At 38.3% G+C, this 12,972-nt stretch overlaps 1 pseudogene; it reads right to left on the bottom strand.

Annotated features, from left to right (window-relative positions):
• Positions 1–1,221: 1,221 nt before the first annotated feature.
• LOC107714108 (uncharacterized) overlaps positions 1,222–12,972 on the bottom strand; it is a 56,378-nt pseudogene continuing 44,627 nt past the window's right edge.

Genomic DNA, 12,972 nt, shown 5'->3' with positions numbered 1-12,972 from the left:
ACGTATCACACATGCGCACTTCAATAAGCCGACAGAAAGCAGTTATTGCGTTTACATGCTGTTTTGAAGAGTAGTAAGAGGCAAAAAACTACCTGTTGCGATCGGTTTATGCTTACGCCGTTTATGACCTTACTCCGATAAAAGGAAACGGGTTACCGAGTTTACATGACCAAGTGCGTTTTCAGCTTATTAAACATAATCGGCTTAAGAACGTGCATGTAAACGCGCTCAATGCCTTGCGTTTAATTTCCTATCAGTGTTTGTCAGTTTTAGCCCACATTGGCAGCTGCTAATAATTGATCATTAGGTTTTGTCTCAGCTCAATGCAACCCATCATGATAATCGCAACATTATTTGCTTAACTTTCTCAATAAGATGGACATTTTAAGTCAGATGCATGCTTCAAACCTTGATTATTGACTCATGTTGTAAAAAATAATGGAAAGTGTGCACATACAGTTCTAAGAGTTGTTTATGTTGCATCTTAAATACAGAACTGCTGTGGAGGATGGCTTGATTATTTCATATTTCAAAGTAGAGGATTTCTCTCAATTTATCAATTCAGAGTCCCCTGTTATGGTGTTTTTGTTTTTATGTTTTTTTTTTTTATTTGAAAAAAAAAAGTTTAAATGTAATTATTATATTATTGTTTATTATTTTAAGATATTTTGTAACTAAAATTCAAATGATACAGGGAAAAAAACGAATGTGACCTGAACAAAAGTAAAATGCAATCTAGTCATTCACACGCTTTAATAGAAAATTCAAGCAACATGACAGTACAGACTCATTTTGAATTTAAGACATTATCTGATTATGTAGTTATTTTTATAGTTTTAAATGTATCACAATACCTTTAAAACCTGTGGCCCTCCCTCTTGAAAATACATTTTGCATTTATATGACATATTTTGTATGAGGCATATGAATATATAAAGTAATATAGTGTAAAAGAGGTCCATGCAGAGGAAACATTTTATTAATTTATTTATTTAGACAGCCATTACTTGAAAATGTTTAAGTTTGATTATTTTGAGGAATCTGTAAAAATGTTTTTAACCCTCCGCCAAGAAAATCCTGAATGAATGAATAACATGTTTTTCTATCAATTGCAAGAAGGAGCAGCAACTATGACATGTAATATCCTAAATCATTGATTCTGTTATATATAATAACCTTTATAATATTGGCACTTGAGCAGTATGTTTGACTCTCTGAACCTGATGCTGTAGTCCTCAGTGTTGTTTTTGTCCACTGCAAAGACATCTGAAGAACTTCCTGTACTGCTGCCTGACCTGGACAAGAATGAGACGAGAGGAGCTGAGTGACTTCATGACATCAATTTAACCTCTGAAACTCATAAACTGACACCAAGAGAAGGTAAGGCAATGTGTTTGAAGAACAATATCTGTCTGTCTGTCTGTCTATCATATTTACCTTGAATCTGGTATAAAAACATGTTACACATACACCTTATAATCTTAATAAACAAATGCATAAGTTTACCAAATTCTTAAAGGGTTACTCCACCCCAAAATGAAAATTTTGTCATTAATCACTTACGCCCATGTCGTTCCAAACCCGTAAAAGCTTCGTTCGTCTTCAGAACACAATTTAAGATATTTTGGATGAAAACCGGGAGGCTTGTGACTGTCCCATTTACTGGCAAGTAAATTACACTGTCAAGGCCCAGGAAAGTATGAAAGATATCGTCAAAATAGACCATCTGCCATCAGTGGTTCAATCTAAATTTCATGAAGCGACGAGAATACTTTTTGTACGCAAAGAAAACAAAAATAACGACTTTATTCTACAATTAGTCTCCTCCGCGTCACCGTAGCGCCATTTTGGAGAGTATCCACTGAACGTAAACTGCGTATACTGTTCTACTTGTCTGTGACAGCCGCACCACACGGATGTCTTTCATACTTTTCTGGACCTTGACAGTGTTATTTACTTGGCAGTCAATGGGACAGTCACAAGCCTCCCGGTTTTCATCCAAAATATCTTAAATTGTGTTCTGAAGACGAACGAAGCTTTTACGGGTTTGGAACGACATGGGCGTAAGTGATTAATGACAACGTTTTTATTTTGGGGTGGAGTAACCCATTAAATCATTACTGTGAAATGAGTAAAAAAGAAATTATACATGGAATGTAATTAAAACCGTCAGTAGGTGGCAGCGAGTCTTAATGATTGAGTCACATGAATTGTTCATTCAGCTGATTCTCTCAAAAATGCAGATCTATTCTGGAATGAAATAAACACCACAATATTACTGGTTTATGTGCGATAGATATTTCAAGACTATGTGCAAGAGGATATATTGTGTGTGCGCTCACTGTCAACTAACACAACTGGGGCAGAACTTTTCAAGTCTTTGAATGACTACTTTTCAGACAAACTAAACTGGTCGTTTTGCATTGGAATATGCACAGATGGGGCTGCATCTATGACCGGACGGCTGTCCGGTCTCACGACCCGGGTCAAAGAAGTTGCGTCCGGATGCAAGTCTACACACTGTGTCATAAACCGGGAAATGCTGGGCAGCTGTAAAATGTCACCAGAACTTCACTCCGTGCTAAATTATGTTCTTAAATAATTAACCACATCAAAGCAAATGCCCTCAACTCCCGTATGCCGGCAAATCTATGCCAAAAAGAACCGAGTGCACCAGTTATGTTTACGCGCACGGTAAACTGCTTCCGCGAGAGGATAACAGATCCACACGTGGATCTGTTATCCTCTCGCTGAAGCAATTTTATTTTATTTTTTATTTTTTATTTACCTTTATTTAACCAGGAAATTAAAAACTCTTGAGATTTAAAATCTCATTTACAAGAGGGTCTTGGCCAAGATAGGCAGCACATTGAGTTACACATAAAACAAAATACATTAGTTTACATACACAGAAATATACTGTACACAAATCACTCAAAACATTTACAATCAGGTGACGCTACAAATAGATCCTATAAAATACATTTAAAATCATTTAGTGATACCAACTCTTTTAAGCATAACTTATCTTGTAGTTGATTCCAATCAAATGGAGCAGCATAACTAAATGCCCGTTTGCCCATATTAGTACGAACTTTAGGGATGCTTAAAAGATAATAGTCTTGTGAGCGAAGACCATAATTCTTTACACCTTTTTGTAAAATATTCTGCTGTAAATACGAAGGAAGTAAATCTAAAATGATTTTATATATAAATAAGTACCAATGCTTAAGTCTACGGGATGACAACGCCGGCCATCCAACCCGAGAGTACAATAAACAATGATGAGTAAGGGCTTTTGAATTTGTGATGAACCTTAATGCTCCATGATAAACTGAATCCAACGCCTGTAAACAATGCTTAGGTGCCTGCATGTATATGATATCACAATAATCCAACACTGACAAAAATGTAGCTGCTACCAATCTCTTCCTTGCTGCAAAAGAAAGGCAATACTTGACTCTAAAAAAAAAAGGCCCAGTTTCGACTTTAATTTTCTCACAAGGTACTAAATATGAGGCCCAAAAGAAAGCGAATCATCAATTTAAAATCCCAAGTATTTATACTTAGATACTACTTCAATCTCCAAACCTTAAAGAGTAGTGATTGAGCATGAGTTTGAAAGTGCAGACATTCTTTTTGTAAACATCATCAGTTTAGATTTCTCCGCAAGTTTTAAATCACTCAGTGTATGCTGAACTGCATCAAAATCAGATTGAAGATGACTCAGAGCCTGATCCAATGTTGATGCAGAGGAGTAAATCACCATATCATCAATTTACCGTGCGCGTAAACATAACTGGTGCACTCGGTTCTTTTTGGCATATATTTGCCGGCATACTCCCATCTTTTCGAACAGCTTTGCGAAGAAATGGAAGCAGAACACAGACGCCTGTTGTTACACACTGACGTCAAGTGGCTTTCAAGGGGGGATCCTTAGCAAGAGTTTACGAGTTAAGAGAGCCAATACAGAGATTTTTTTGATGAAAAAAAAAGTCACCACTGGCAGCACACTTCAGTGACAAGGAATGGATTGGTAAACTTGTGTACCTTCGTGACATGTTCAACCTGCTGAATTAACTTAATTTGTCACTGCAGGGGAGAATGACAACTGTTTTAAAATTGGCAGACAAAGTGTCTGCATTCAAAGCTAAGTTTCAACTGTGGGGACAGTCAGTGCCAAAGGGCACAATTGACATGTTTCCAACATTGTCCAGACATTTGGGAAAGAATGAACCTGGCCTTCTCTCTCCCAGCTGATCTGCGATCACATAACTTTGCTGTCAGTCGAGTTTGAGCGCTATTTCCCAAATGCAAATTATCCAAGAATTGATAAGGAATGGGTCTGTGACCCATTTGCAAATGTACCCCGCGAATCATCCATTCCAGTGCATGAAGGGAATCAGCTCATTGAAATGACGGTGGGCTGAAAAGTACGTTTCAGACATCCTCCCTTGCAGGCTTCTGGAGTAAAACAAAGGCTCTGAAATGTTTACTTCCTTTTCCAAATTCATACCTTTGCGAAGTGGGTTTTTTTGCGCTCACAGCCACTAAAACAAAGTTACGGAGCAGACTGGACATCTGCAACACACTTCGAGTCTCACTGTCACCCATCCCTCCTCGTTGGGATTGTATCATTGCAGAGAAACAAGCCCAGTGCTCCCATTGATAATTATGGTGAGTTTTGTTTATTTATAATGCTTTGTTTTAGTTTGTTGTTGCATGCAGTTGATATAGAGATGTAATAAGATGAGTTCACGTAACCACATAATGTGACGTAACCCCCCCACCCCAAAGACGACCGTTGTCACGGTCTTGCGACCAAAGATAGCCTATGATCATTTTCTGACAGTGTCAGAAATTCAGCATGATCATCGCACAGTGTGTTTGCTGCTACGACTCACGTTTACTGAGCAGCCAATAAAAATGCGACATGAAATCAGCATGACGCAGCACTGAAACATAAAACTGCTCACCTCAAGCTCTTATCCCTTCCTCTTTCGCCGCTTCCACTTTTTTTCAGCACACATAAAAACTACAACTTTCAAACTGTGATTCATCATGCTCTTTTTGTTTACCACTAGCGCATGCTGATGATGTTTTAGTCTTATATGTGACCTTGGACCACAAAACCGGTCATAATGAAATTGAGATACATAATCTGAAAGCTGAATAAATAAGCTTTCCATTGATGTATGGTTTGTTAGGATAGGACAATATTTGGCCGAGATACAACTATTTGAAAATCTGGAATCTGAGGGTGCAAAAAATCAAAATATTGAGAAAATCGCCTTTAAAGTCCAAATGAAGTTCTTAGGCATGCATATTACTAATCAAAAATTAAGTTTTGATATATTTACAGTAGGAAATTTACAAAATATCTTTATGGAACATAAAGTTCACAACTTTACTTAATGTCCTAATGATTTTTGGCATAAAAGAAAAATCAATAATTTTGACCCATACAATGTATTTTTGGCTATTGCTACAAATATACCCCAGCGACTTAAGACTGGTTTTGTGGTCCAGGGTCACATATAGTAATGTGCGTCATAGCCTACGTGTCAATAGGTGTCATTATCGTACAGTCTGCATACATGTCGTAACCAGGTTTATCAGATCCATGTCGCACAGTGTGATTTGCAATGATCTTATAGGATTGCTAAAATCGTGCCGTGTGTAAAAGGCTTAAGGCCACATCCACACGAAGCCAGAGCTTTCCCTATCCAACCTTTTTTTTCTTCATTCTAAAAAAAAAAAAAATGTAAACAGCGTGGTCTCAACAAATATTTGCGTACACACGAAACCACTGAAACCGACGCCAGACCAGTATGTGGTGCTGTAATTCTGCCACAGAGATACACTAAAAACGGAGAAGACTTGGAGCATGCGCATAAACCTTGCGCGCTGTATACAAACATTTTTGCTTTAGTAAAGCTAATAGGCTCAGTCGCTTCTGCAGCACGAACACAAGCATGTAGTCCGCCATTATTGTTGCTGTTATGTGACGTAGTGGTGTCTGACTACACAAAAGTGTAGCTGTACACACAAAAACGCAAGGGTGTCGTTTTCATATTTATCGACTCTGGGACCCGGTTTCAAAAAATAGCGGTTTCAGGCTCCCAAAACGCCGGATCCATCTGGACGAAATGCCGATACGATACAATTTTTTTACGTATACAGATAAACGCGTCTCCGTGTGGACGGGCTCTAAAACACAACAAAAGGTCCATAACTGTCACAATAATACAATACAGTAAATAATTGCAATTACCTCCCCCAATCCTGTCAAACTATGCCTCTCGACTGATGTGTTATCATTGTCTGAGGCATAAGTTTAAATAAATTTTGGAGGCATTATCGTTTATCTCAGAGATAGACAGAGTTTATAAGGAGCACAAGAGGCAGGTAATGATGAAAATGATGCCTGACCTCATTATTGAAGACACAGTAGATCAGGAAGATGAAGGTTCCCTGCTGGGAGTTCAAGACCAGGAAGAGGATCTCCAGCACCTTACTGCCATTAGTGAAGAAACCCAGAACCCAGGGGCAACCAAGAACCACACACTGAGCCAGTGTTTTAAACACCATAATCCTGCAGAGATACAGAGAAAGAAAGTCTTCAAGTGTCTTCATTTTTTTATGTTACTTTATTAAGAGTGGTAGAATACATTATAATGCCTAGTACTTGGTTTGCTTCATCTGTGAAACTTCAGCATTTAGACTTTTGAGAGTTGAGCTCAGACTGATGATGACTCTGATGAAGAGGATTGTGTTTATCTGCAGAAATAAGGAGAAAGGTTCACTTTAATTTTTTTCGCTTCAACAGCCCATGTGAAAAATGTCTGTAACTAGAACTTACTGCTAGTATGACACAAACAGGACCCAGAAAACTCCAGATAAAACCTTTATCCATTTTAATCCAGCATCTGTTGGAAAAGGCATTTAAAAAAGTGACTTTGAAATACATAAAATTGTATCTATCAGAGAGCAGCATTGTTTCAAAAGATCTGTGAGCTGACAGTCCAACTAAAATCTTTATTTCATCTAGTCAATTTTTAAACATCCCAACTCACTCTTTGCTGCCGTAGCCTTCAGGAGCCAGACCGACAGACACACACACCACAACCAGAGCAACCAGATATCCAATCACACACAGGAATCCACAGAGTAGCTGAGATCACAGTAGACATCATGGTGTTAACCGTGTCTTTTGATGTGTTGAAGAAGTCTGGCTTCAGTAGATTCTCCATCGTGTTGTAGCTCATGAAAGCCACAGCAGCTGATCCTGTGAGACAGAAACAGAAAAGCAATACTATGTTAAAAAAACAAAAATAAAAAAAAGAAAGTATATGTGGTTTAGTGGTGATGGCATGTTGTCAATTTTCATGATTTTTTAAAAACCACAATGAAACAGTTCACATACTTGTTTCATTGTTGTTCTTGGCAATTCCAATAAGATCGATGTCCACAGAAGAATTTGTCGTATCAAGTCGAGGGATTTTATCTAAGGTGACCTGAGGTCCAACCATAAAGACTTGACCCTCTGATTAAAAACAAACAAGCAGTTATGTGCTATATTAATTTATTTAAAATATATACAGTGCATCCGGAAAGTATTCACAGCGTTTCAATTTTTCCACATTTTGTTATGTTACAGCCTTATTCCATAATGGAATAAATCCATTATTTTACTCAAAATTCTACAATCAATACCCCATAATGACAATGTGAAAGAAGTTTGTTTAAAATCTTTACAAATTTATTAAAATTAAAAAACAAAACAAAAAAATCACAGGTACATAATTATTCACAGCCTTTGCCATGAAACTCAAAACTGAGCTCAGGTGCATCCTGTTTCCACTGATCATCCTTGATTGGAGTCCACCTGTGGTAAATTATGTTGATTGGACATGATTTGGAAAGGCACACACCTCTCTATATAAGGGCTCACAGTTAACAGTGCATGTCAGACCACAAACCAAGCCTTGAAGTCCAAGGAATTATCTGTAGACCTCAGAGACAGGATTGTATCGTGGCACAGATCTGGGGAAGGTTCTGAAAAAAATTCTGCTACGTTGAAGGTTCGCAGAAGCATGTAGTTTCCGTTACTCTTAGTGGAAGACATTTCAAACAACCAGAACTCTTACTAGAGCTGGCCTCCTGGCCAAACTGAGCAATCGATGGAGAAGGGCTTTGGTTAGACTGGTGACCAAGAATCTGATGGTCACTGTAGTTGAACTTTATGATCAGATGTGGAGATAGGAGAAACCTACAGAAAACAAACATCACTGCAACACTCCGCTGATCTGGGCTTTATGGCAGTGTGGCCAAACTCAATCCTCTCCTCAGTGAAGACACATGAAAAAAAAAAAAAAGCACCTAAAGAACCTTCAAATTGTGAGAAACAAAATTCTCTGGTCTGATTTAACCTCAATTCCAAGCATCATGTTTGGAGGAAAGCAGGCACTGTTCATCACCTGCAGAGTAGCATCCCAACAGTAAAGTGTGGTGGTAGCAGCCTCATGCTGAGGGGCTGTTTTTCAGTGGCAGGGACTGAGGGACTAGTCAGAGTAGAAGGAAAGCTTAACACAGCAAAATATAGAGATAGCCTTAATGAAAACTGAGTCCAAAGCATTCAGAACCTTAGACTGGGAAGAAGGTTCATCTTCTAACAGGACAACGACCCTAAGCACACAGCCAAAATAACAAAGGAGTGACTACGAGACAACTCTGTGAATGTCCTTGAGTGGCCCAGCCAGAGCCTAGACTTGAACCCGTTTGAACATCTCTGGAGAGATCTGAAAATGGCTGTGCACTGACGCTCCCCATCACACCTGAAGGAGCTTGAGAGGTCCTGTAAAGACGAATGGGAGAAACTGCCCAAAAATAGGTGTGCCGAGCTTGTAGCTTCATACTCAAAAAAGACTCGAGGCTGTAATTGGTGCCAAAGGTGCTTCAACAAAGTATTGAGCAAAGCATATGAATTCTTCTGTACATGTGACTTTTTTTCCCGTTTATTTTATTTTTAATACATTTGCAAAGATTTCAAACAAACTTCTTTCACGTTGTCATTATGGGGTATTGTTTGTAGAATTTTGAGGAAAATAATGAATTTAATCCATTTTGGAACAAGGCTTTAACATAACAGAATGTGGAAAAAGTGAAGCGCTGTGAATACTTTCCGGATGGACTGTAGATGGGTAAAAGGTCTTGAATAAAGGAATCTGGTTGATGGCCGCCAAAACGGCGAGCAGCCATCAATCGGATGGTTTTTCAGTCAGTAAACTATCACATACAACCTAAACAACTAATAGAACTTTTATTACCTACACTTTTAATTTTCTAACACTCAGCCTAGTCCTTTTCTTACACTCTTAACTGCTCATTGCTCTAGTGTGTATATATATATATATATATATATATATGTATATGTGTATGTATATGTATATGTATATGTGTATGTATACAGAGTTCTGGCATGAAACTCTAGATGGTGCAGTCCGATAGGACTAACTCAATCTGACCTAATGACATCATTATCACTTGGCACAGCTGATTGGTTCTCTCCTGTATCAGTAGTGTGGAAGATTTTTATTGGTCAAAATATGAATTGTTCAAGTATAATCACTGTAAATATAACCATTTATGTATCAAGTTATTTAACTAATATAATCATATATGTGCCTATGTGTGTAGAGGCCTGCATGAATGGAATGTGCAGACATACGGTTTATGGTAAAGCTGCACATCCTGTTTTGACAAAAAAATATATGATGGGGCCTCTTCCTTTAAAGCAACATAAATTGGGGCCTCCTGTCTGCTTGCAGGAAACAGATTGGAGGCATAACCAAAAAAAGGTAAACAATGACAGGATGTAGGAAATGTATGGAACACGCCTTAAAGGAAAAAAATTTATAAAAGAGTGTCCAGACACAGACTCAGGAGATTCTCTGCAGAGACTCGACTGCATTATATCTGATAATAAAGTCTATTTTTCTGGCATCAAAACCCCAAGACTTGGCGTCCACAAACTGGCGTCACAAACAGGATTGGAAAGGAACAAGAGGGAGAAAGACCACGTTGGGCTGGCTTGGCGAATGGCACAGATTATGTGGCCACTAAAGGTAAGCAGTTTTTGCTTATATAAGTAGTTTGTGTTGTTTGCCAGTTACCCTTGGTGGTAAGGGCTCTTAGAAATTTGCTCCTCCAAATTTAAAAAACAAAAATAAAAATAAAAAAGGTTTTGATTCCAGAATAACTAATTGCATGCAATGGTCTGTGTTTATTGCTGAGTCGGCCTTGAAGGACAGCAATAGACATTAAGCAGATAAAATATAGGGAAGAGCGCAAAGCCCTATGGATACTGCTCTGTAGAAGTTGTAAGGAAATTACAGAGGTCGGAACGGATAGGCAAAAATTCCTGCAGGGTACTGCTTTTTTACTGTGTTGAGGAAGTGTATCAGTGAAAGAGAGAGTAGAACTGACAGGTCACTCAGGAAGAGTGTAGTGTTGTCTGTGTGAATGACTTTGGTTGTATGAGACAATAAATTCCGTATCAGGTGGGCAAAAGCTGCGCACCCCTCATGGACCGTCACTTAAGTGTGACCTGGCAGAGTCGGACGCAGCTAATGCCGCACCTGAGAGGGATGAATGAATGTATGGGCCCTATAAATAAAGGGACAAAGGATGAATGTATGAGCCCTGTGAATAAAGGGACTAGAAGGAGTGAATGTGTTTAGAAAAATTCCTTCAATAAAGACTGGATCAAGATATTGGCATTGTAGATTTTTCGTACATATTTGAATGCATATATTGTGTGATGTAGATAGCGAGAATATTTAGGAGACTAATGCAGTTCAGATAGTAGAATATAATAGAGGTATATGCCCTATGTTAAATAATTAAATTGCTGATAAAAATAATTTTTAAAACAGAAACAAAGAATATATACATAGAGGTCTTAAGTATTGGTTGGCACTTTTGGATGCTAAGTGATCAAAAATAGGATTTAGAGTATAAATTCACTTTATAATATATCGAAAATGTACACACGCATGTGATATAATAAATACTAGGCTTAAAAGTGCATGATACAGAAGAAAATAGGAGAAATTGGTTAAAAGAAGTAAATTAAGTTGGGGAGAATATATAGTAAGTTAAATCATTGTATAAAAATATATACTGAGCTTTAAATATAGGATTGTCATAATATATGAAAAATTATGGCAGCCACTCCAGTACAAATATTAGGATTAAAATATCCATTGTGTAAAGAACTGATAGACAAGCTCTCAAACAAATGGCAACAGAGAACTAAAAAAATGATGACAAAATGGCCAAAGGAAGGGACATTTGATGTAGCATTGTGCGAGGAAATGGCAACCCTGATAAAAAAAAATTATAAAACTAAAGACAACAGTAAAAAGAGAGAAAATAGAGAAGAAAAAAAGGGGAAAAGAGAAAGAAGTGCTAGCCTTGTTCAAAAAGGAAGGAGAAGAGGCAAGAAAAATATTAAAGGAGGCAGACAAAGAAAAAAGAAGAGTTGTTTTCTAAACCACCCCCATATCTGCCCCCAGAGGGACAGTTCCCAATACTTAAGGGTACTGTAGAAGTGTCTGGAGAAATGCAAATGGAAGGACAAGTAGAGCTGGAAGAAAAACAAAAAGAATCAGATGTAAGACCAAAGAGACAACAGAATAAAAAGAGTGAGGGATATTTACCTTTAGATTATTATAAACAGGCATGCATAACATTAGAAATAATGAAAGCAAACTATGAAGGAAAAACAGGAAATGAGGAAACGTTAGAGCAGATGAGGAGAGAAAATAAGGAGATTGAAGCACAAGCAGAGGCTATGGAAGCAGAAATAGGAAGAAAAATTAAAGAAACAAAAATGTATTCAAGATGCAGATAAATTGGAGAGAGATAGAAGTAAACTATTAGACAGCAGAAAGGAAGTGAGTGAAGGGAAGGAGTCATCATTTGATTAAGGAACATGGGGACAAGAAAGAGAAAAAGGAGGACTTAGACCACTGGCTGCACAACTCCCAATTGTAATTAAGGGTACACAGGGACAGTATGTCCCCTGGGCCTCACAGGACCTTGAGGGGCTGGTCACTCGCCTCCCAGACATCAATAAGGGGGCTGGGAAGTGGATTAAGGTGTTTGAAGAAGAAACTATAGGCAAACCTTTAGCTGTGGGGAACATTAAAGCACTACTGGCAAAGATTACAGGAGGGGCAAAAATGGAAGAAATTCTTCAAGCATCCAATATGGACAGAGCTGTGGACTCTCACTACATGGATGGAACGGTTTTTGATGCATTCCGTCCAGCAGTGTGGCAGGCACTGCGTGCTGAGTACCTGATCAGACTGGACCCTAAATCATTAAAGGGAGAACAGCTGGGGAAACAGAAAATCCAACCACATATGTCCAGAGACAGCTGAAAAGATGGAAGCAAGAGACTGAAGGGAATCCAGAAGGAGACCCATTAATGGCAACATTGTTTAGAAATGCTGTGATAGATGCCATGCCACAAGCTGTAAAGAGCAGGTTGGAGGACGTGGTCGGCTTAAACTCTAAAACACACAAAGAGTTCTGTGACCATGTGTCTCATGCAGTGGAGCAATACAGAAAAAATTAACAGAAGCTCAAAAACCAAGAGAAAGAGCTACAGAGAAAATTAACTCAGTTACAACTTGAAGAACTGACAAAAAAGAATAAGAAAAAGATTCAAGCTTCAGTAAAGAACGACGAATCAGAACAAATGACAGTGATGTCTCCAGTAAATGCTCCTCCACCACCTATTCAGCCAAGCCCCCCTGCAGCAGCCCATCCAAATGCACACCAGATCCCTTTACCCATCATTAATGTCTATACTCAACAACCAGGGCCAATGGGATGGAAAAGAAAACCAATACAAAGAGGACAGAGAGGAAGAGGCAAGCCTTATACTGGTCCTCCAGGAGT

The sequence above is a fragment of the Sinocyclocheilus rhinocerous genome, unplaced genomic scaffold, assembly GCF_001515625.1.
Source record: "Sinocyclocheilus rhinocerous isolate Xijiao unplaced genomic scaffold, SAMN03320098_v1.1 scaffold2826, whole genome shotgun sequence".
Taxonomy (NCBI): Eukaryota; Metazoa; Chordata; class Actinopteri; order Cypriniformes; family Cyprinidae; genus Sinocyclocheilus; species Sinocyclocheilus rhinocerous.
Note: the sequence above shows the minus strand (reverse complement) of the source record. Positions and strands in the feature narration are given on the sequence as shown.